The sequence below is a fragment of the Eleutherodactylus coqui genome, unplaced genomic scaffold (genome assembly GCF_035609145.1).
Source record: "Eleutherodactylus coqui strain aEleCoq1 unplaced genomic scaffold, aEleCoq1.hap1 HAP1_SCAFFOLD_539, whole genome shotgun sequence".
In the NCBI taxonomy this organism is placed as follows: Eukaryota; Metazoa; Chordata; class Amphibia; order Anura; family Eleutherodactylidae; genus Eleutherodactylus; species Eleutherodactylus coqui.
The window spans coordinates 24508-42253 of record NW_027102387.1 but is presented as its reverse complement, the minus strand read 5'-3'; the positions used below and the strand labels follow the sequence as shown (position 1 = coordinate 42253).

At 56.7% G+C, this 17746-nt stretch overlaps 84 pseudogenes; all 84 read right to left on the bottom strand.

Moving 5' to 3' along the window:
- Positions 1–67: 67 nt before the first annotated feature.
- On the bottom strand, positions 68–186 carry LOC136602563 (5S ribosomal RNA; annotated as a pseudogene).
- An 80-nt stretch (positions 187–266) lies between these two features.
- On the bottom strand, positions 267–385 carry LOC136602642 (5S ribosomal RNA; annotated as a pseudogene).
- An 80-nt stretch (positions 386–465) lies between these two features.
- Positions 466–584, bottom strand: LOC136602656 (5S ribosomal RNA; annotated as a pseudogene).
- An 80-nt stretch (positions 585–664) lies between these two features.
- LOC136602645 (5S ribosomal RNA) lies at positions 665–783 on the bottom strand (annotated as a pseudogene).
- An 80-nt stretch (positions 784–863) lies between these two features.
- On the bottom strand, positions 864–982 carry LOC136602562 (5S ribosomal RNA; annotated as a pseudogene).
- Positions 983–1062: 80 nt separating this feature from the next.
- LOC136602658 (5S ribosomal RNA) lies at positions 1063–1181 on the bottom strand (annotated as a pseudogene).
- Positions 1182–1261: 80 nt separating this feature from the next.
- Positions 1262–1380, bottom strand: LOC136602735 (5S ribosomal RNA; annotated as a pseudogene).
- Positions 1381–1460: 80 nt separating this feature from the next.
- Positions 1461–1579, bottom strand: LOC136602561 (5S ribosomal RNA; annotated as a pseudogene).
- A 278-nt stretch (positions 1580–1857) lies between these two features.
- On the bottom strand, positions 1858–1976 carry LOC136602652 (5S ribosomal RNA; annotated as a pseudogene).
- Positions 1977–2255: 279 nt separating this feature from the next.
- LOC136602560 (5S ribosomal RNA) lies at positions 2256–2374 on the bottom strand (annotated as a pseudogene).
- Positions 2375–2454: 80 nt separating this feature from the next.
- Positions 2455–2573, bottom strand: LOC136602741 (5S ribosomal RNA; annotated as a pseudogene).
- An 80-nt stretch (positions 2574–2653) lies between these two features.
- Positions 2654–2772, bottom strand: LOC136602725 (5S ribosomal RNA; annotated as a pseudogene).
- An 80-nt stretch (positions 2773–2852) lies between these two features.
- Positions 2853–2971, bottom strand: LOC136602558 (5S ribosomal RNA; annotated as a pseudogene).
- An 80-nt stretch (positions 2972–3051) lies between these two features.
- Positions 3052–3170, bottom strand: LOC136602557 (5S ribosomal RNA; annotated as a pseudogene).
- An 80-nt stretch (positions 3171–3250) lies between these two features.
- Positions 3251–3369, bottom strand: LOC136602730 (5S ribosomal RNA; annotated as a pseudogene).
- Positions 3370–3449: 80 nt separating this feature from the next.
- Positions 3450–3568, bottom strand: LOC136602734 (5S ribosomal RNA; annotated as a pseudogene).
- Positions 3569–3648: 80 nt separating this feature from the next.
- LOC136602555 (5S ribosomal RNA) lies at positions 3649–3767 on the bottom strand (annotated as a pseudogene).
- Positions 3768–3847: 80 nt separating this feature from the next.
- Positions 3848–3966, bottom strand: LOC136602747 (5S ribosomal RNA; annotated as a pseudogene).
- Positions 3967–4046: 80 nt separating this feature from the next.
- On the bottom strand, positions 4047–4165 carry LOC136602651 (5S ribosomal RNA; annotated as a pseudogene).
- An 80-nt stretch (positions 4166–4245) lies between these two features.
- On the bottom strand, positions 4246–4364 carry LOC136602660 (5S ribosomal RNA; annotated as a pseudogene).
- Positions 4365–4444: 80 nt separating this feature from the next.
- Positions 4445–4563, bottom strand: LOC136602554 (5S ribosomal RNA; annotated as a pseudogene).
- An 80-nt stretch (positions 4564–4643) lies between these two features.
- LOC136602720 (5S ribosomal RNA) lies at positions 4644–4762 on the bottom strand (annotated as a pseudogene).
- An 80-nt stretch (positions 4763–4842) lies between these two features.
- LOC136602724 (5S ribosomal RNA) lies at positions 4843–4961 on the bottom strand (annotated as a pseudogene).
- Positions 4962–5041: 80 nt separating this feature from the next.
- LOC136602553 (5S ribosomal RNA) lies at positions 5042–5160 on the bottom strand (annotated as a pseudogene).
- Positions 5161–5240: 80 nt separating this feature from the next.
- On the bottom strand, positions 5241–5359 carry LOC136602552 (5S ribosomal RNA; annotated as a pseudogene).
- Positions 5360–5439: 80 nt separating this feature from the next.
- Positions 5440–5558, bottom strand: LOC136602713 (5S ribosomal RNA; annotated as a pseudogene).
- Positions 5559–5638: 80 nt separating this feature from the next.
- On the bottom strand, positions 5639–5757 carry LOC136602551 (5S ribosomal RNA; annotated as a pseudogene).
- Positions 5758–5837: 80 nt separating this feature from the next.
- Positions 5838–5956, bottom strand: LOC136602678 (5S ribosomal RNA; annotated as a pseudogene).
- Positions 5957–6235: 279 nt separating this feature from the next.
- On the bottom strand, positions 6236–6354 carry LOC136602701 (5S ribosomal RNA; annotated as a pseudogene).
- Positions 6355–6434: 80 nt separating this feature from the next.
- LOC136602700 (5S ribosomal RNA) lies at positions 6435–6553 on the bottom strand (annotated as a pseudogene).
- An 80-nt stretch (positions 6554–6633) lies between these two features.
- On the bottom strand, positions 6634–6752 carry LOC136602550 (5S ribosomal RNA; annotated as a pseudogene).
- Positions 6753–6832: 80 nt separating this feature from the next.
- Positions 6833–6951, bottom strand: LOC136602549 (5S ribosomal RNA; annotated as a pseudogene).
- An 80-nt stretch (positions 6952–7031) lies between these two features.
- Positions 7032–7150, bottom strand: LOC136602548 (5S ribosomal RNA; annotated as a pseudogene).
- Positions 7151–7230: 80 nt separating this feature from the next.
- On the bottom strand, positions 7231–7349 carry LOC136602546 (5S ribosomal RNA; annotated as a pseudogene).
- An 83-nt stretch (positions 7350–7432) lies between these two features.
- On the bottom strand, positions 7433–7551 carry LOC136602676 (5S ribosomal RNA; annotated as a pseudogene).
- Positions 7552–7631: 80 nt separating this feature from the next.
- On the bottom strand, positions 7632–7750 carry LOC136602620 (5S ribosomal RNA; annotated as a pseudogene).
- Positions 7751–7830: 80 nt separating this feature from the next.
- On the bottom strand, positions 7831–7949 carry LOC136602675 (5S ribosomal RNA; annotated as a pseudogene).
- Positions 7950–8029: 80 nt separating this feature from the next.
- Positions 8030–8148, bottom strand: LOC136602571 (5S ribosomal RNA; annotated as a pseudogene).
- Positions 8149–8228: 80 nt separating this feature from the next.
- On the bottom strand, positions 8229–8347 carry LOC136602544 (5S ribosomal RNA; annotated as a pseudogene).
- An 80-nt stretch (positions 8348–8427) lies between these two features.
- Positions 8428–8546, bottom strand: LOC136602543 (5S ribosomal RNA; annotated as a pseudogene).
- An 80-nt stretch (positions 8547–8626) lies between these two features.
- Positions 8627–8745, bottom strand: LOC136602674 (5S ribosomal RNA; annotated as a pseudogene).
- Positions 8746–8825: 80 nt separating this feature from the next.
- On the bottom strand, positions 8826–8944 carry LOC136602542 (5S ribosomal RNA; annotated as a pseudogene).
- Positions 8945–9024: 80 nt separating this feature from the next.
- On the bottom strand, positions 9025–9143 carry LOC136602673 (5S ribosomal RNA; annotated as a pseudogene).
- An 80-nt stretch (positions 9144–9223) lies between these two features.
- Positions 9224–9342, bottom strand: LOC136602559 (5S ribosomal RNA; annotated as a pseudogene).
- An 80-nt stretch (positions 9343–9422) lies between these two features.
- LOC136602541 (5S ribosomal RNA) lies at positions 9423–9541 on the bottom strand (annotated as a pseudogene).
- An 80-nt stretch (positions 9542–9621) lies between these two features.
- Positions 9622–9740, bottom strand: LOC136602540 (5S ribosomal RNA; annotated as a pseudogene).
- Positions 9741–9820: 80 nt separating this feature from the next.
- On the bottom strand, positions 9821–9939 carry LOC136602539 (5S ribosomal RNA; annotated as a pseudogene).
- An 80-nt stretch (positions 9940–10019) lies between these two features.
- Positions 10020–10138, bottom strand: LOC136602538 (5S ribosomal RNA; annotated as a pseudogene).
- Positions 10139–10218: 80 nt separating this feature from the next.
- On the bottom strand, positions 10219–10337 carry LOC136602703 (5S ribosomal RNA; annotated as a pseudogene).
- Positions 10338–10417: 80 nt separating this feature from the next.
- Positions 10418–10536, bottom strand: LOC136602537 (5S ribosomal RNA; annotated as a pseudogene).
- An 83-nt stretch (positions 10537–10619) lies between these two features.
- On the bottom strand, positions 10620–10738 carry LOC136602672 (5S ribosomal RNA; annotated as a pseudogene).
- An 80-nt stretch (positions 10739–10818) lies between these two features.
- Positions 10819–10937, bottom strand: LOC136602536 (5S ribosomal RNA; annotated as a pseudogene).
- An 80-nt stretch (positions 10938–11017) lies between these two features.
- Positions 11018–11136, bottom strand: LOC136602533 (5S ribosomal RNA; annotated as a pseudogene).
- A 279-nt stretch (positions 11137–11415) lies between these two features.
- On the bottom strand, positions 11416–11534 carry LOC136602532 (5S ribosomal RNA; annotated as a pseudogene).
- An 80-nt stretch (positions 11535–11614) lies between these two features.
- On the bottom strand, positions 11615–11733 carry LOC136602531 (5S ribosomal RNA; annotated as a pseudogene).
- Positions 11734–11813: 80 nt separating this feature from the next.
- On the bottom strand, positions 11814–11932 carry LOC136602748 (5S ribosomal RNA; annotated as a pseudogene).
- An 80-nt stretch (positions 11933–12012) lies between these two features.
- Positions 12013–12131, bottom strand: LOC136602530 (5S ribosomal RNA; annotated as a pseudogene).
- An 80-nt stretch (positions 12132–12211) lies between these two features.
- LOC136602671 (5S ribosomal RNA) lies at positions 12212–12330 on the bottom strand (annotated as a pseudogene).
- Positions 12331–12410: 80 nt separating this feature from the next.
- Positions 12411–12529, bottom strand: LOC136602547 (5S ribosomal RNA; annotated as a pseudogene).
- An 80-nt stretch (positions 12530–12609) lies between these two features.
- On the bottom strand, positions 12610–12728 carry LOC136602529 (5S ribosomal RNA; annotated as a pseudogene).
- An 80-nt stretch (positions 12729–12808) lies between these two features.
- LOC136602528 (5S ribosomal RNA) lies at positions 12809–12927 on the bottom strand (annotated as a pseudogene).
- Positions 12928–13007: 80 nt separating this feature from the next.
- LOC136602527 (5S ribosomal RNA) lies at positions 13008–13126 on the bottom strand (annotated as a pseudogene).
- An 80-nt stretch (positions 13127–13206) lies between these two features.
- LOC136602526 (5S ribosomal RNA) lies at positions 13207–13325 on the bottom strand (annotated as a pseudogene).
- Positions 13326–13405: 80 nt separating this feature from the next.
- LOC136602702 (5S ribosomal RNA) lies at positions 13406–13524 on the bottom strand (annotated as a pseudogene).
- Positions 13525–13604: 80 nt separating this feature from the next.
- On the bottom strand, positions 13605–13723 carry LOC136602525 (5S ribosomal RNA; annotated as a pseudogene).
- An 83-nt stretch (positions 13724–13806) lies between these two features.
- Positions 13807–13925, bottom strand: LOC136602670 (5S ribosomal RNA; annotated as a pseudogene).
- Positions 13926–14005: 80 nt separating this feature from the next.
- Positions 14006–14124, bottom strand: LOC136602524 (5S ribosomal RNA; annotated as a pseudogene).
- An 80-nt stretch (positions 14125–14204) lies between these two features.
- On the bottom strand, positions 14205–14323 carry LOC136602521 (5S ribosomal RNA; annotated as a pseudogene).
- Positions 14324–14602: 279 nt separating this feature from the next.
- On the bottom strand, positions 14603–14721 carry LOC136602520 (5S ribosomal RNA; annotated as a pseudogene).
- Positions 14722–14801: 80 nt separating this feature from the next.
- On the bottom strand, positions 14802–14920 carry LOC136602519 (5S ribosomal RNA; annotated as a pseudogene).
- An 80-nt stretch (positions 14921–15000) lies between these two features.
- Positions 15001–15119, bottom strand: LOC136602746 (5S ribosomal RNA; annotated as a pseudogene).
- An 80-nt stretch (positions 15120–15199) lies between these two features.
- On the bottom strand, positions 15200–15318 carry LOC136602518 (5S ribosomal RNA; annotated as a pseudogene).
- An 80-nt stretch (positions 15319–15398) lies between these two features.
- Positions 15399–15517, bottom strand: LOC136602649 (5S ribosomal RNA; annotated as a pseudogene).
- An 80-nt stretch (positions 15518–15597) lies between these two features.
- On the bottom strand, positions 15598–15716 carry LOC136602728 (5S ribosomal RNA; annotated as a pseudogene).
- An 80-nt stretch (positions 15717–15796) lies between these two features.
- On the bottom strand, positions 15797–15915 carry LOC136602517 (5S ribosomal RNA; annotated as a pseudogene).
- Positions 15916–15995: 80 nt separating this feature from the next.
- LOC136602516 (5S ribosomal RNA) lies at positions 15996–16114 on the bottom strand (annotated as a pseudogene).
- Positions 16115–16194: 80 nt separating this feature from the next.
- Positions 16195–16313, bottom strand: LOC136602515 (5S ribosomal RNA; annotated as a pseudogene).
- Positions 16314–16393: 80 nt separating this feature from the next.
- On the bottom strand, positions 16394–16512 carry LOC136602514 (5S ribosomal RNA; annotated as a pseudogene).
- An 80-nt stretch (positions 16513–16592) lies between these two features.
- Positions 16593–16711, bottom strand: LOC136602712 (5S ribosomal RNA; annotated as a pseudogene).
- Positions 16712–16791: 80 nt separating this feature from the next.
- On the bottom strand, positions 16792–16910 carry LOC136602719 (5S ribosomal RNA; annotated as a pseudogene).
- Positions 16911–16990: 80 nt separating this feature from the next.
- Positions 16991–17109, bottom strand: LOC136602698 (5S ribosomal RNA; annotated as a pseudogene).
- Positions 17110–17192: 83 nt separating this feature from the next.
- Positions 17193–17311, bottom strand: LOC136602668 (5S ribosomal RNA; annotated as a pseudogene).
- An 80-nt stretch (positions 17312–17391) lies between these two features.
- LOC136602513 (5S ribosomal RNA) lies at positions 17392–17510 on the bottom strand (annotated as a pseudogene).
- An 80-nt stretch (positions 17511–17590) lies between these two features.
- LOC136602511 (5S ribosomal RNA) lies at positions 17591–17709 on the bottom strand (annotated as a pseudogene).
- Between the last annotated feature and the right edge of the window lie 37 nt (positions 17710–17746).

Sequence of the window (17746 nt, the reverse complement as noted above, 5' to 3'; positions counted from 1 at the left end):
TTCCTATGGGCTTTCTGCAGTGCGAACGCACCTCCGAAAAGGAAAGCAACCTACTCACGGCCTTAAAAGTCAACGGGACCTGGGATTCCCAGCCGGTCACCCATACTGGTACTTGCCAGGCCTCAAGCTGGCTGGCGGCCGCGATCTGACGAGAGCAGGCACATTCAGCTTAGAATGCCCGTTGACAGCTCCTCCTCCTTTCCTATGGGCTTTCTGCAGTGCGAACGCACCTCCGAAAAGGAAAGAAACCTACTCACGGCCTTAAAAGTCAACAGGACCTGGGATTCCCAGCCGGTCACCCATACTGGTACTTGCCAGGCCTCAAGCTGGCTGGCGGCCGCGATCTGACGAGAGCAGGCACATTCAGCTTAGAATGCCCGTTGACAGCTCCTCCTCCTTTCCTATGGGCTTTCTGCAGTGCGAACGCACCTCCGAAAAGGAAAGCAACCTGCTCACGGCCTTAAAAGTCAACGGGACCTGGGATTCCCAGCCGGTCACCCAAACTGGTACTTGCCAGGCCTCAAGCTGGCTGGCGGCCGCGATCTGACGAGAGCAGGCACATTCAGCTTAGAATGCCCGTTGACAGCTCCTCCTCCTTTCCTATGGGCTTTCTGCAGTGCGAACGCACCTCCGAAAAGGAAAGAAACCTACTCACGGCCTTAAAAGTCAACGGGACCTGGGATTCCCAGCCGGTCACCCATACTGGTACTTGCCAGGCCTCAAGCTGACTGGCGGCCGCGATCTGACGAGAGCAGGCACATTCAGCTTAGAATGCCCGTTGACAGCTCCTCCTCCTTTCCTATGGGCTTTCTGCAGTGCGAACGCACCTCCGAAAAGGAAAGCAACCTACTCACGGCCTTAAAAGTCAACGGGACCTGGGATTCCCAGCCGGTCACCCATACTGGTACTTGCCAGGCCTCAAGCTGGCTGGCGGCCGCGATCTGACGAGAGCAGGCACATTCAGCTTAGAATGCCCGTTGACAGCTCCTCCTCCTTTCCTATGGGCTTTCTGCAGTGCGAACGCACCTCCGAAACGGAAAGAAACCTACTCACGGCCTTAAAAGTCTACGGGACCTGGGATTCCCAGCCGGTCACCCATACTGGTACTTGCCAGGCCTCAAGCTGGCTGGCGGCCGCGATCTGACGAGAGCAGGCACATTCAGCTTAGAATGCCCGTTGACAGCTCCTCCTCCTTTCCTATGGGCTTTCTGCAGTGCGAACGCACCTCCGAAAAGGAAAGCAACCTACTCACGGCCTTAAAAGTCAACGGGACCTGGAATTCCCAGCCGGTCACCCATACTGGTACTTGCCAGGCCTCAAGCTGGCTGGCGGCCGCGATCTGACGAGAGCAGGCACATTCAGCTTACAATGCCCGTTGACAGCTCCTCCTCCTTTCCTATGGGCTTTCTGCAGTGCGAACGCACCTCCGAAACGGAAAGAAACCTACTCACGGCCTTAAAAGTCAACGGGACCTGGGATTCCCAGCCGGTCACCCATACTGGTACTTGCCAGGCCTCAAGCTGGCTGGCGGCCGCGATCTGACGAGAGCAGGCACATTCAGCTTAGAATGCCCGTTGACAGCTCCTCCTCCTTTCCTATGGGCTTTCTGCAGTGCGAACGCACCTCCGAAAAGGAAAGAAACCTACTCACGGCCTTAAAAGTCAAGGGGACCTGGGATTCCCAGCCGGTCACCCATACTGGTACTTCCAGGCCTCAAGCTGGCTGGCGGCCGCGATCTGACGAGAGCAGGCACATTCAGCTTAGAATGCCCGTTGACAGCTCCTCCTCCTTTCCTATGGGCTTTCTGCAGTGCGAACGCACCTCCGAAAAGGAAAGCAACCTACTCACGGCCTTAAAAGTCAACGGGACCTGGGATTCCCAGCCGGTCACCCATACTGGTACTTGCCAGGCCTCAAGCTGGCTGGCGGCCGCGATCTGACGAGAGCAGGCACATTCAGCTTAGAATGCCCATTGACAGCTCCTCCTCCTTTCCTATGGGCTTTCTGCAGTGCGAACGCACCTCCGAAAAGGAAAAAAACCTACTCACGGCCTTAAAAGTCAACGGGACCTGGGATTCCCAGCCGGTCACCCATACTGGTACTTGCCCGGCCTCAAGCTGGCTGGCGGCCACAATCTGACGAGAGCAGGCACATTCAGCTTAGAATTCCCGTTGACAGCTCCTCCTCCTTTCCTATGGGCTTTCTGCAGTGCGAACGCACCTCCGAAAAGGAAAGAAACCTACTCACGGCCTTAAAAGTCAACGGGACCTGGGATTCCCAGCCGGTCACCCATACTGGTACTTGCCAGGCCTCAAGCTGGCTGGCGGCCGCGATCTGACGAGAGCAGGCACATTCAGCTTAGAATGCCCGTTGACAGCTCCTCCTCCTTTCCTATGGGCTTTCTGCAGTGCGAACGCACCTCCGAAAAGGAAAGAAACCTACTCACGGCCTTAAAAGTCAACGGGACCTGGGATTCCCAGCCGGTCACCCATACTGGTACTTGCCAGGCCTCATGCTGGCTGGCGCCCGCGATCTGACGAGAGCAGGCACATCCAGCTTAGAATGCCCGTTGACAGCTCCTCCTCCTTTCCTATGGGCTTTCTGCAGTGCGAACGCACCTCCGAAAAGGAAAGCAACCTACTCACGGCCTTAAAAGTCAACGGGACCTGGGATTCCAGGCCGGTCACCCATACTGGTACTTGCCAGGCCTCAAGCTGGCTGGCGGCCGCGATCTGACGAGAGCAGGCACATTCAGCTTAGAATGCCCGTTGACAGCTCCTCCTCCTTTCCTATGGGCTTTCTGCAGTGCGAACGCACCTCCGAAAAGGAAAGCAACCTGCTCACGGCCTTAAAAGTCAACGGGACCTGGGATTCCCAGCCGGTCACCCATACTGGTACTTGCCAGGCCTCAAGCTGGCTGGCGGCCGCGATCTGACGAGAGCAGGCACATTCAGCTTAGAATGCCCGTTGACAGCTCCTCCTCCTTTCCTATGGGCTTTCTGCAGTGCGAACGCACCTCCGAAAAGGAAAGAAACCTACTCACGGCCTTAAAAGTCAACGGGACCTGGGATTCCCAGCCGGTCACCCATACTGGTACTTGCCAGGCCTCAAGCTGGCTGGCGGCCGCGATCTGACGAGAGCAGGCACATTCAGCTTAGAATGCCCGTTGACAGCTCCTCCTCCTTTCCTATGGGCTTTCTGCAGTGCGAACGCACCTCCGAAAAGGAAAGAAACCTACTCACGGCCTTAAAAGTCAAGGGGACCTGGGATTCCCAGCCGGTCACCCATACTGGTACTTCCCAGGCCTCAAGCTGGCTGGCGACCGCGATCTGACGAGAGCAGGCACATTCAGCTTAGAATGCCCGTTGACAGCTCCTCCTCCTTTCCTATGGGCTTTCTGCAGTGCGAACGCACCTCCGAAAAGGAAAGCAACCTACTCACGGCCTTAAAAGTCAACGGGACCTGGAATTCCCAGCCGGTCACCCATACTGGTACTTGCCAGGCCTCAAGCTGGCTGGCGGCCGCGATCTGACGAGAGCAGGCACATTCAGCTTACAATGCCCGTTGACAGCTCCTCCTCCTTTCCTATGGGCTTTCTGCAGTGCGAACGCACCTCCGAAAAGGAAAGAAACCTACTCACGGCCTTAAAAGTCAACGGGACCTGGGATTCCCAGCCGGTCACCCATACTGGTACTTGCCAGGCCTCAAGCTGGCTGGCGGCCGCGATCTGACGAGAGCAGGCACATTCAGCTTAGAATGCCCGTTGACAGCTCCTCCTCCTTTCCTATGGGCTTTCTGCAGTGCGAACGCACCTCCGAAAAGGAAAGAAACCTACTCACGGCCTTAAAAGTCAAGGGGACCTGAGATTCCCAGCCGGTCACCCATACTGGTACTTCCCAGGCCTCAAGCTGGCTGGCGGCCGCGATCTGACGAGAGCAGGCACATTCAGCTTAGAATGCCCGTTGACAGCTCCTCCTCCTTTCCTATGGGCTTTCTGCAGTGCGAACGCACCTCCGAAAAGGAAAGCAACCTACTCACGGCCTTAAAAGTCAACGGGACCTGGGATTCCCAGCCGGTCACCCATACTGGTACTTGCCAGGCCTCAAGCTGGCTGGCGGCCGCGATCTGACGAGAGCAGGCACATTCAGCTTAGAATGCCCATTGACAGCTCCTCATCCTTTCCTATGGGCTTTCTGCAGTGCGAACGCACCTCCGAAAAGGAAAAAAACCTACTCACGGCCTTAAAAGTCAACGGGACCTGGGATTCCCAGCCGGTCACCCATACTGGTACTTGCCCGGCCTCAAGCTGGCTGGCGGCCGCGATCTGACGAGAGCAGGCACATTCAGCTTAGAATTCCCGTTGACAGCTCCTCCTCCTTTCCTATGGGCTTTCTGCAGTGCGAACGCACCTCCGAAAAGGAAAGAAACCTACTCACGGCCTTAAAAGTCAACGGGACCTGGGATTCCCAGCCGGTCACCCATACTGGTACTTGCCAGGCCTCAAGCTGGCTGGCGGCCGCGATCTGACGAGAGCAGGCACATTCAGCTTAGAATGCCCGTTGACAGCTCCTCCTCCTTTCCTATGGGCTTTCTGCAGTGCGAACGCACCTCCGAAAAGGAAAGAAACCTACTCACGGCCTTAAAAGTCAACGGGACCTGGGATTCCCAGCCGGTCACCCATACTGGTACTTGCCAGGCCTCATGCTGGCTGGCGGCCGCGATCTGACGAGAGCAGGCACATCCAGCTTAGAATGCCCGTTGACAGCTCCTCCTCCTTTCCTATGGGCTTTCTGCAGTGCGAACGCACCTCCGAAAAGGAAAGCAACCTACTCACGGCCTTAAAAGTCAACGGGACCTGGGATTCCAGGCCGGTCACCCATACTGGTACTTGCCAGGCCTCAAGCTGGCTGGCGGCCGCGATCTGACGAGAGCAGGCACATTCAGCTTAGAATGCCCGTTGACAGCTCCTCCTCCTTTCCTATGGGCTTTCTGCAGTGCGAACGCACCTCCGAAAAGGAAAGCAACCTACTCACGGCCTTAAAAGTCAACGGGACCTGGGATTCCCAGCCGGTCACCCATACTGGTACTTGCCAGGCCTCAAGCTGGCTGGCGGCCGCGATCTGACGAGAGCAGGCACATTCAGCTTAGAATGCCCGTTGACAGCTCCTCCTCCTTTCCTATGGGCTTTCTGCAGTGCGAACGCACCTCCGAAAAGGAAAGAAACCTACTCACGGCCTTAAAAGTCAACGGGACCTGGGATTCCCAGCCGGTCACCCATACTGGTACTTGCCAGGCCTCAAGCTGGCTGGCGGCCGCGATCTGACGAGAGCAGGCACATTCAGCTTAGAATGCCCGTTGACAGCTCCTCCTCCTTTCCTATGGGCTTTCTGCAGTGCGAACGCACCTCCGAAAAGGAAAGCAACCTACTCACGGCCTTAAAAGTCAACGGGACCTGGGATTCCCAGCCGGTCACCCATACTGGTACTTGCCAGGCCTCAAGCTGGCTGGCGGCCGCAATCTGACGAGAGCAGGCACATTCAGCTTAGAATGCCCGTTGACAGCTCCTCCTCCTTTCCTATGGGCTTTCTGCAGTGCGAACGCACCTCCGAAAAGGAAAGAAACCTACTCACGGCCTTAAAAGTCAACGGGACCTGGGATTCCCAGCCGGTCACCCATACTGGTACTTGCCAGGCCTCAAGCTGGCTGGCGGCCGCGATCTGACGAGAGCAGGCACATTCAGCTTAGAATGCCCGTTGACAGCTCCTCCTCCTTTCCTATGGGCTTTCTGCAGTGCGAACGCACCTCCGAAAAGGAAAGAAACCTACTCACGGCCTTAAAAGTCAACGGGACCTGGGATTCCCAGCCGGTCACCCATACTGGTACTTGCCAGGCCTCAAGCTGGCTGGCGGCCGCGATCTGACGAGAGCAGGCACATTCAGCTTAGAATTCCCGTTGACAGCTCCTCCTCCTTTCCTATGGGCTTTCTGCAGTGCGAACGCACCTCCGAAAAGGAAAGAAACCTACTCACGGCCTTAAAAGTCAACGGGACCTGGGATTCCCAGCCGGTCACCCATACTGGTACTTGCCAGCGGTCAAGCTGGCTGGCGGCCGCGATCTGACGAGAGCAGGCACATTCAGCTTAGAATGCCCGTTGACAGCTCCTCCTCCTTTCCTATGGGCTTTCTGCAGTGCGAACGCACCTCCGAAACGGAAAGAAACCTACTCACGGCCTTAAAAGTCAACGGGACCTGGGATTCCCAGCCGATCACCCATACTGGTACTTGCCAGGCCTCAAGCTGGCTGGCGGCCGCGATCTGACGAGAGCAGGCACATTCAGCTTAGAATGCCCGTTGACAGCTCCTCCTCCTTTCCTATGGGCTTTCTGCAGTGCGAACGCACCTCCGAAAAGGAAAGCAACCTACTCACGGCCTTAAAAGTCAACGGGACCTGGGATTCCCAGCCGATCACCCATACTGGTACTTGCCAGGCCTCAAGCTGGCTGGCGGCCGCGATCTGACGAGAGCAGGCACATTCAGCTTAGAATGCCCGTTGACAGCTCCTCCTCCTTTCCTATGGGCTTTCTGCAGTGCGAACGCACCTCCGAAACGGAAAGAAACCTACTCACGGCCTTAAAAGTCAACGGGACCTGGGATTCCCAGCCGGTCACCCATACTGGTACTTGCCAGGCCTCAAGCTGGCTGGCGGCCGCGATCTGACGAGAGCAGGCACATTCAGCTTAGAATGCCCGTTGACAGCTCCTCCTCCTTTCCTATGGGCTTTCTGCAGTGCGAACGCACCTCCGAAAAGGAAAGAAACCTACTCACGGCCTTAAAAGTCAACGGGACCTGGGATTCCCAGCCGGTCACCCATACTGGTACTTGCCAGGCCTCAAGCTGGCTGGCGGCCGCGATCTGACGAGAGCAGGCACATTCAGCTTAGAATGCCCGTTGACAGCTCCTCCTCCTTTCCTATGGGCTTTCTGCAGTGCGAACGCACCTCTGAAAAGGAAAGAAACCTACTCACGGCCTTAAAAGTCAACGGGACCTGGGATTCCCAGCCGGTCACCCATACTGGTACTTGCCAGGCCTCAAGCTGGCTGGCGGCCGCGATCTGACGAGAGCAGGCACATTCAGCTTAGAATGCCCGTTGACAGCTCCTCCTCCTTTCCTATGGGCTTTCTGCAGTGCGAACGCACCTCCGAAAAGGAAAGCAACCTACTCACGGCCTTAAAAGTCAACGGGACCTGGGATTCCCAGCCGGTCACCCATACTGGTACTTGCCAGGCCTCAAGCTGGCTGGCGGCCGCGATCTGACGAGAGCAGGCACATTCAGCTTAGAATGCCCGTTGACAGCTCCTCCTCCTCCTTTCCTATGGGCTTTCTGCAGTGCGAACGCACCTCCGAAAAGGAAAGAAACCTACTCACGGCCTTAAAAGTCAACGGGACCTGGGATTCCCAGCCGGTCACCCATACTGGTACTTGCCAGGCCTCAAGCTGGCTGGCGGCCGCGATCTGACGAGAGCAGGCACATTCAGCTTAGAATTCCCGTTGACAGCTCCTCCTCCTTTCCTATGGGCTTTCTGCAGTGCGAACGCACCTCCGAAAAGGAAAGAAACCTACTCACGGCCTTAAAAGTCAACGGGACCTGGGATTCCCAGTCGGTCACCCATACTGGTACTTGCCAGGCCTCAAGCTGGCTGGCGGCCGCGATCTGACGAGAGCAGGCACATTCAGCTTAGAATGCCCGTTGACAGCTCCTCCTCCTTTCCTATGGGCTTTCTGCAGTGCGAACGCACCTCCGAAAAGGAAAGAAACCTACTCACGGCCTTAAAAGTCAACGGGACCTGGGATTCCCAGCCGGTCACCCATACTGGTACTTGCCAGGCCTCAAGCTGGCTGGCGGCCGCGATCTGACGAGAGCAGGCACATTCAGCTTAGAATTCCCGTTGACAGCTCCTCCTCCTTTCCTATGGGCTTTCTGCAGTGCGAACGCACCTCCGAAAAGGAAAGAAACCTACTCACGGCCTTAAAAGTCAACGGGACCTGGGATTCCCAGCCGGTCACCCATACTGGTACTTGCCAGGCCTCAAGCTGGCTGACGGCCGCGATCTGACGAGAGCAGGCACATTCAGCTTAGAATGCCCGTTGACAGCTCCTCCTCCTTTCATATGGGCTTTCTGCAGTGCGAACGCACCTCCGAAAAGGAAAGAAACCTACTCACGGCCTTAAAAGTCAACGGGACCTGGGATTCCCAGCCGGTCACCCATACTGGTACTTGCCAGGCCTCAAGCTGGCTGGCGGCCGCGATCTGACGAGAGCAGGCACATTCAGCTTAGAATGCCCGTTGACAGCTCCTCCTCCTTTCCTATGGGCTTTCTGCAGTGCGAACGTACCTCCGAAAAGGAAAGCAACCTACTCACGGCCTTAAAAGTCAACGGGACCTGGGATTCCCAGCCGGTCACCCATACTGGTACTTGCCAGGCCTCAAGCTGGCTGGCGGCCGCGATCTGACGAGAGCAGGCACATTCAGCTTAGAATGCCCGTTGACAGCTCCTCCTCCTTTCCTATGGGCTTTCTGCAGTGCGAACGCACCTCCGAAAAGGAAAGAAACCTACTCACGGCCTTAAAAGTCAACGGGACCTGGGATTCCCAGCCGGTCACCCATACTGGTACTTGCCAGGCCTCAAGCTGGCTGGCGGCCGCGATCTGACGAGAGCAGGCACATTCAGCTTAGAATTCCCGTTGACAGCTCCTCCTCCTTTCCTATGGGCTTTCTGCAGTGCGAACGCACCTCCGAAAAGGAAAGCAACCTACTCACGGCCTTAAAAGTCAACGGGACCTGGGATTCCCAGCCGGTCACCCATACTGGTACTTGCCAGGCCTCAAGCTGGCTGGCGGCCGCGATCTGACGAGAGCAGGCACATTCAGCTTAGAATGCCCGTTGACAGCTCCTCCTCCTTTCCTATGGGCTTTCTGCAGTGCGAACGCACCTCCGAAAAGGAAAGAAACCTACTCACGGCCTTAAAAGTCAACGGGACCTGGGATTCCCAGCCGGTCACCCATACTGGTACTTGCCAGGCCTCAAGCTGGCTGGCGGCCGCGATCTGACGAGAGCAGGCACATTCAGCTTAGAATTCCCGTTGACAGCTCCTCCTCCTTTCCTATGGGCTTTCTGCAGTGCGAACGCACCTCCGAAAAGGAAAGAAACCTACTCACGGCCTTAAAAGTCAACGGGACCTGGGATTCCCAGCCGGTCACCCATACTGGTACTTGCCAGGCCTCAAGCTGGCTGACGGCCGCGATCTGACGAGAGCAGGCACATTCAGCTTAGAATGCCCGTTGACAGCTCCTCCTCCTTTCATATGGGCTTTCTGCAGTGCGAACGCACCTCCGAAAAGGAAAGAAACCTACTCACGGCCTTAAAAGTCAACGGGACCTGGGATTCCCAGCCGGTCACCCATACTGGTACTTGCCAGGCCTCAAGCTGGCTGGCGGCCGCGATCTGACGAGAGCAGGCACATTCAGCTTAGAATGCCCGTTGACAGCTCCTCCTCCTTTCCTATGGGCTTTCTGCAGTGCGAACGTACCTCCGAAAAGGAAAGCAACCTACTCACGGCCTTAAAAGTCAACGGGACCTGGGATTCCCAGCCGGTCACCCATACTGGTACTTGCCAGGCCTCAAGCTGGCTGGCGGCCGCGATCTGACGAGAGCAGGCACATTCAGCTTAGAATGCCCGTTGACAGCTCCTCCTCCTTTCCTATGGGCTTTCTGCAGTGCGAACGCACCTCCGAAAAGGAAAGAAACCTACTCACGGCCTTAAAAGTCAACGGGACCTGGGATTCCCAGCCGGTCACCCATACTGGTACTTGCCAGGCCTCAAGCTGGCTGGCGGCCGCGATCTGACGAGAGCAGGCACATTCAGCTTAGAATGCCCGTTGACAGCTCCTCCTCCTTTCCTATGGGCTTTCTGCAGTGCGAACGCACCTCCGAAAAGGAAAGCAACCTACTCACGGCCTTAAAAGTCAACGGGACCTGGGATTCCCAGCCGGTCACCCATACTGGTACTTGCCAGGCCTCAAGCTGGCTGGCGGCCGCGATCTGACGAGAGCAGGCACATTCAGCTTAGAATGCCCGTTGACAGCTCCTCCTCCTTTCCTATGGGCTTTCTGCAGTGCGAACGCACCTCCGAAAAGGAAAGAAACCTACTCACGGCCTTAAAAGTCAACGGGACCTGGGATTCCCAGCCAGTCACCCATACTGGTACTTGCCAGGCCTCAAGCTGGCTGGCGGCCGCGATCTGACGAGAGCAGGCACATTCAGCTTAGAATGCCCGTTGACAGCTCCTCCTCCTTTCCTATGGGCTTTCTGCAGTGCGAACGCACCTCCGAAAAGGAAAGCAACCTACTCACGGCCTTAAAAGTCAACGGGACCTGGGATTCCCAGCCGGTCACCCATACTGGTACTTGCCAGGCCTCAAGCTGGCTGGCGGCCGCGATCTGACGAGAGCAGGCACATTCAGCTTAGAATGCCCGTTGACAGCTCCTCCTCCTCCTTTCCTATGGGCTTTCTGCAGTGCGAACGCACCTCCGAAAAGGAAAGAAACCTACTCACGGCCTTAAAAGTCAACGGGACCTGGGATTCCCAGCCGGTCACCCATACTGGTACTTGCCAGGCCTCAAGCTGGCTGGCGGCCGCGATCTGACGAGAGCAGGCACATTCAGCTTAGAATTCCCGTTGACAGCTCCTCCTCCTTTCCTATGGGCTTTCTGCAGTGCGAACGCACCTCCGAAAAGGAAAGAAACCTACTCACGGCCTTAAAAGTCAACGGGACCTGGGATTCCCAGCCGGTCACCCATACTGGTACTTGCCAGGCCTCAAGCTGGCTGGCGGCCGCGATCTGACGAGAGCAGGCACATTCAGCTTAGAATGCCCGTTGACAGCTCCTCCTCCTTTCCTATGGGCTTTCTGCAGTGCGAACGCACCTCCGAAAAGGAAAGAAACCTACTCACGGCCTTAAAAGTCAACGGGACCTGGGATTCCCAGCCGGTCACCCATACTGGTACTTGCCAGGCCTCAAGCTGGCTGGCGGCCGCGATCTGACGAGAGCAGGCACATTCAGCTTAGAATGCCCGTTGACAGCTCCTCCTCCTTTCCTATGGGCTTTCTGCAGTGCGAACGCACCTCCGAAAAGGAAAGCAACCTACTCACGGCCTTAAAAGTCAACGGGACCTGGGATTCCCAGCCGTTCACCCATACTGGTACTTGCCAGGCCTCAAGCTGGCTGGCGACCGCGATCTGACGAGAGCAGGCACATTCAGCTTAGATTGCCCGTTGACAGCTCCTCCTCCTTTCCTATGGGCTTTCTGCAGTGCGAACGCACCTCCGAAAAGGAAAGAAACCTACTCACGGCCTTAAAAGTCAACGGGACCTGGGATTCCCAGCCGGTCACCCATACTGGTACTTGCCAGGCCTCAAGCTGGCTGGCGGCCGCGATCTGACGAGAGCAGGCACATTCAGCTTAGAATGCCCGTTGACAGCTCCTCCTCCTTTCCTATGGGCTTTCTGCAGTGCGAACGCACCTCCGAAACGGAAAGAAACCTACTCACGGCCTTAAAAGTCAACGGGACCTGGGATTCCCAGCCGGTCACCCATACTGGTACTTGCCAGGCCTCAAGCTGGCTGGCGGCCGCGATCTGACGAGAGCAGGCACATTCAGCTTAGAATGCCCGTTGACAGCTCCTCCTCCTTTCCTATGGGCTTTCTGCAGTGCGAACGCACCTCCGAAAAGGAAAGCAACCTACTCACGGCCTTAAAAGTCAACGGGACCTGGGATTCCCAGCCGTTCACCCATACTGGTACTTGCCAGGCCTCAAGCTGGCTGGCGACCGCGATCTGACGAGAGCAGGCACATTCAGCTTAGAATGCCCGTTGACAGCTCCTCCTCCTTTCCTATGGGCTTTCTGCAGTGCGAACGCACCTCCGAAAAGGAAAGAAACCTACTCACGGCCTTAAAAGTCAACGGGACCTGGGATTCCCAGCCGGTCACCCATACTGGTACTTGCCAGGCCTCAAGCTGGCTGGCGGCCGCGATCTGACGAGAGCAGGCACATTCAGCTTAGAATGCCCGTTGACAGCTCCTCCTCCTTTCCTATGGGCTTTCTGCAGTGCGAACGCACCTCCGAAAAGGAAAGAAACCTACTCACGGCCTTAAAAGTCAACGGGACCTGGGATTCCCAGCCGGTCACCCATACTGGTACTTGCCAGGCCTCAAGCTGGCTGGCGGCCGCGATCTGACGAGAGCAGGCACATTCAGCTTAGAATTCCCGTTGACAGCTCCTCCTCCTTTCCTATGGGCTTTCTGCAGTGCGAACGCACCTCCGAAAAGGAAAGAAACCTACTCACGGCCTTAAAAGTCAACGGGACCTGGGATTCCCAGCCGGTCACCCATACTGGTACTTGCCAGGCCTCAAGCTGGCTGACGGCCGCGATCTGACGAGAGCAGGCACATTCAGCTTAGAATGCCCGTTGACAGCTCCTCCTCCTTTCATATGGGCTTTCTGCAGTGCGAACGCACCTCCGAAAAGGAAAGAAACCTACTCACGGCCTTAAAAGTCAACGGGACCTGGGATTCCCAGCCGGTCACCCATACTGGTACTTGCCAGGCCTCAAGCTGGCTGGCGGCCGCGATCTGACGAGAGCAGGCACATTCAGCTTAGAATGCCCGTTGACAGCTCCTCCTCCTTTCCTATGGGCTTTCTGCAGTGCGAACGTACCTCCGAAAAGGAAAGCAACCTACTCACGGCCTTAAAAGTCAACGGGACCTGGGATTCCCAGCCGGTCACCCATACTGGTACTTGCCAGGCCTCAAGCTGGCTGGCGGCCGCGATCTGACGAGAGCAGGCACATTCAGCTTAGAATGCCCGTTGACAGCTCCTCCTCCTTTCCTATGGGCTTTCTGCAGTGCGAACGCACCTCCGAAAAGGAAAGAAACCTACTCACGGCCTTAAAAGTCAACGGGACCTGGGATTCCCAGCCGGTCACCCATACTGGTACTTGCCAGGCCTCAAGCTGGCTGGCGGCCGCGATCTGACGAGAGCAGGCACATTCAGCTTAGAATGCCCGTTGACAGCTCCTCCTCCTTTCCTATGGGCTTTCTGCAGTGCGAACGCACCTCCGAAAAGGAAAGCAACCTACTCACGGCCTTAAAAGTCAACGGGACCTGGGATTCCCAGCCGGTCACCCATACTGGTACTTGCCAGGCCTCAAGCTGGCTGGCGGCCGCGATCTGACGAGAGCAGGCACATTCAGCTTAGAATGCCCGTTGACAGCTCCTCCTCCTTTCCTATGGGCTTTCTGCAGTGCGAACGCACCTCCGAAAAGGAAAGAAACCTACTCACGGCCTTAAAAGTCAACGGGACCTGGGATTCCCAGCCAGTCACCCATACTGGTACTTGCCAGGCCTCAAGCTGGCTGGCGGCCGCGATCTGACGAGAGCAGGCACATTCAGCTTAGAATGCCCGTTGACAGCTCCTCCTCCTTTCCTATGGGCTTTCTGCAGTGCGAACGCACCTCCGAAAAGGAAAGCAACCTACTCACGGCCTTAAAAGTCAACGGGACCTGGGATTCCCAGCCGGTCACCCATACTGGTACTTGCCAGGCCTCAAGCTGGCTGGCGGCCGCGATCTGACGAGAGCAGGCACATTCAGCTTAGAATGCCCGTTGACAGCTCCTCCTCCTCCTTTCCTATGGGCTTTCTGCAGTGCGAACGCACCTCCGAAAAGGAAAGAAACCTACTCACGGCCTTAAAAGTCAACGGGACCTGGGATTCCCAGCCGGTCACCCATACTGGTACTTGCCAGGCCTCAAGCTGGCTGGCGGCCGCGATCTGACGAGAGCAGGCACATTCAGCTTAGAATTCCCGTTGACAGCTCCTCCTCCTTTCCTATGGGCTTTCTGCAGTGCGAACGCACCTCCGAAAAGGAAAGAAACCTACTCACGGCCTTAAAAGTCAACGGGACCTGGGATTCCCAGCCGGTCACCCATACTGGTACTTGCCAGGCCTCAAGCTGGCTGGCGGCCGCGATCTGACGAGAGCAGGCACATTCAGCTTAGAATGCCCGTTGACAGCTCCTCCTCCTTTCCTATGGGCTTTCTGCAGTGCGAACGCACCTCCGAAAAGGAAAGAAACCTACTCACGGCCTTAAAAGTCAACGGGACCTGGGATTCCCAGCCGGTCACCCATACTGGTACTTGCCAGGCCTCAAGCTGGCTGGCGGCCGCGATCTGACGAGAGCAGGCACATTCAGCTTAGAATGCCCGTTGACAGCTCCTCCTCCTTTCCTATGGGCTTTCTGCAGTGCGAACGCACCTCCGAAAAGGAAAGCAACCTACTCACGGCCTTAAAAGTCAACGGGACCTGGGATTCCCAGCCGTTCACCCATACTGGTACTTGCCAGGCCTCAAGCTGGCTGGCGACCGCGATCTGACGAGAGCAGGCACATTCAGCTTAGATTGCCCGTTGACAGCTCCTCCTCCTTTCCTATGGGCTTTCTGCAGTGCGAACGCACCTCCGAAAAGGAAAGAAACCTACTCACGGCCTTAAAAGTCAACGGGACCTGGGATTCCCAGCCGGTCACCCATACTGGTACTTGCCAGGCCTCAAGCTGGCTGGCGGCCGCGATCTGACGAGAGCAGGCACATTCAGCTTAGAATGCCCGTTGACAGCTCCTCCTCCTTTCCTATGGGCTTTCTGCAGTGCGAACGCACCTCCGAAACGGAAAGAAACCTACTCACGGCCTTAAAAGTCAACGGGACCTGGGATTCCCAGCCGGTCACCCATACTGGTACTTGCCAGGCCTCAAGCTGGCTGGCGGCCGCGATCTGACGAGAGCAGGCACATTCAGCTTAGAATGCCCGTTGACAGCTCCTCCTCCTTTCCTATGGGCTTTCTGCAGTGCGAACGCACCTCCGAAAAGGAAAGCAACCTACTCACGGCCTTAAAAGTCAACGGGACCTGGGATTCCCAGCCGTTCACCCATACTGGTACTTGCCAGGCCTCAAGCTGGCTGGCGGCCGCGATCTGACGAGAGCAGGCACATTCAGCTTAGAATGCCCGTTGACAGCTCCTCCTCCTTTCCTATGGGCTTTCTGCAGTGCGAACGCACCTCCGAAAAGGAAAGAAACCTACTCACGGCCTTAAAAGTCAACGGGACCTGGGATTCCCAGCCGGTCACCCATACTGGTACTTGCCAGGCCTCAAGCTGGCTGGCGGCCGCGATCTGACGAGAGCAGGCACATTCAGCTTAGAATGCCCGTTGACAGCTCCTCCTCCTTTCCTATGGGCTTTCTGCAGTGCGAACGCACCTCCGAAACGGAAAGAAACCTACTCACGGCCTTAAAAGTCAACGGGACCTGGGATTCCCAGCCGGTCACCCATACTGGTACTTGCCAGGCCTCAAGCTGGCTGGCGGCCGCGATCTAACGAGAGCAGGCACATTCAGCTTAGAATGCCCGTTGACAGCTCCTCCTCCTTTCCTATGGGCTTTCTGCAGTGCGAACGCACCTCCGAAACGGAAAGAAACCTACTCACGGCCTTAAAAGTCAACGGGACCTGGGATTCCCAGCCGGTCACCCATACTGGTACTTGCCAGGCCTCAAGCTGGCTGGCGGCCGCGATCTGACGAGAGCAGGCACATTCAGCTTAGAATGCCTGTTGACAGCTCCTCCTTCTTTCCTATGGGCTTTCTGCAGTGCGAACGCACCTCCGAAAAGGAAAGAAACCTACTCACGGCCTTAAAAGTCAACGGGACCTGGGATTCCCAGCCGGTCACCCATACTGGTACTTGCCAGGCCTCAAGCTGGCTGGCGGCCGCGATCTGACGAGAGCAGGCACATTCAGCTTAGAATGCCCGTTGACAGCTCCTCCTCCTTTCCTATGGGCTTTCTGCAGTGCGAACGCACCTCCGAAAAGGAAAGCAACCTACTCACGGCCTTAAAAGTCAACGGGACCTGGGATTCCCAGCCGGTCACCCATACTGGTACTTGCCAGGCCTCAAGCTGGCTGGCGGCCGCGATCTGACGAGAGCAGGCACATTCAGCTTAGAATGCCCGTTGACAGCTCCTCCTCCTTTCCTATGGGCTTTCTGCAGTGCGAACGCACCTCCGAAAAGGAAAGAAACCTACTCACGGCCTTAAAAGTCAACGGGACCTGGGATTCCCAGCCGGTCACCCATACTGGTACTTGCCAGGCCTCAAGCTGGCTGGCGGCCGCGATCTGACGAGAGCAGGCACATTCAGCTTAGAATGCCCGTTGACAGCTCCTCCTCCTTTCCTATGGGCTTTCTGCAGTGCGAACGCACTTCCGAAAAGGAAAGAAACCTACTCACGGCCTTAAAAGTCAACGGGACCTGGGATTCCCAGCCGGTCACCCATACTGGTACTTGCCAGGCCTCAAGCTGGCTGGCGGCCGCGATCTGACGAGAGCAGGCACATTCAGCTTAGAATGCCCGTTGACAGCTCCGCCTCCTTTCCTATGGGCTTTCTGCAGTGCGAACGCACCTCCGAAAAGGAAAGAAACCTACTCACGGCCTTAAAAGTCAACGGGACCTGGGATTCCCAGCCGGTCACCCATACTGGTACTTGCCAGGCCTCAAGCTGGCTGGCGGCCGCAATCTGACGAGAGCAGGCACATTCAGCTTAGAATGCCCGTTGACAGCTCCTCCTCCTTTCCTATGGGCTTTCTGCAGTGCGAACGCACCTCCGAAAAGAAAAGAAACCTACTCACGGCCTTAAAAGTCAACGGGACCTGGGATTCGCAGCCGGTCACCCATACTGGTACTTGCCAGGCCTCAAGCTGGCTGGCGGCCGCGATCTGACGAGAGCAGGCACATTCAGCTTAGAATGCCCGTTGACAGCTCCTCCTCCTTTCCTATGGGCTTTCTGCAGTGCGAACGCACCTCCGAAAAGGAAAGCAACCTACTCACGGCCTTAAAAGTCAACGGGACCTGGGATTCCCAGCCGGTCACCCATACTGGTACTTGCCAGGCCTCAAGCTGGCTGGCGGCCGCGATCTGACGAGAGCAGGCACATTCAGCTTAGAAAGCCCGTTGACAGCTCCTCCTCCTCCTTTCCTATGGGCTTTCTGCAGTGCGAACGCACCTCCGAAAAGGAAAGAAACCTACTCACGGCCTTAAAAGTCAACGGGACCTGGGATTCCCAGCCGGTCACCCATACTGGTACTTGCCAGGCCTCAAGCTGGCTGGCGGCCGCGATCTGACGAGAGCAGGCACATTCAGCTTAGAATTCCCGTTGACAGCTCCTCCTCCTTTCCTATGGGCTTTCTGCAGTGCGAACGCACCTCCGAAAAGGAAAGAAACCTACTCACGGCCTTAAAAGTCAACGGGACCTGGGATTCCCAGCCGGTCACCCATACTGGTACTTGCCAGGCCTCAAGCTGGCTGGCGGCCGCGATCTGACGAGAGCAGGCACATTCAGCTTAGAATGCCCGTTGACAGCTCCTCCTCCTTTCCTATGGGCTTTCTGCAGTGCGAACGCACCTCCGAAAAGGAAAGCAACCTACTCACGGCCTTAAAAGTCAACGGGACCTGGGATTCCCAGCCGGTCACCCATACTGGTACTTGCCAGGCCTCAAGCTGGCTGGCGGCCGCGATCTGACGAGAGCAGGCACATTCAGCTTAGAATGCCCGTTGACAGCTCCTCCTCCTTTCCTATGGGCTTTCTGCAGTGCG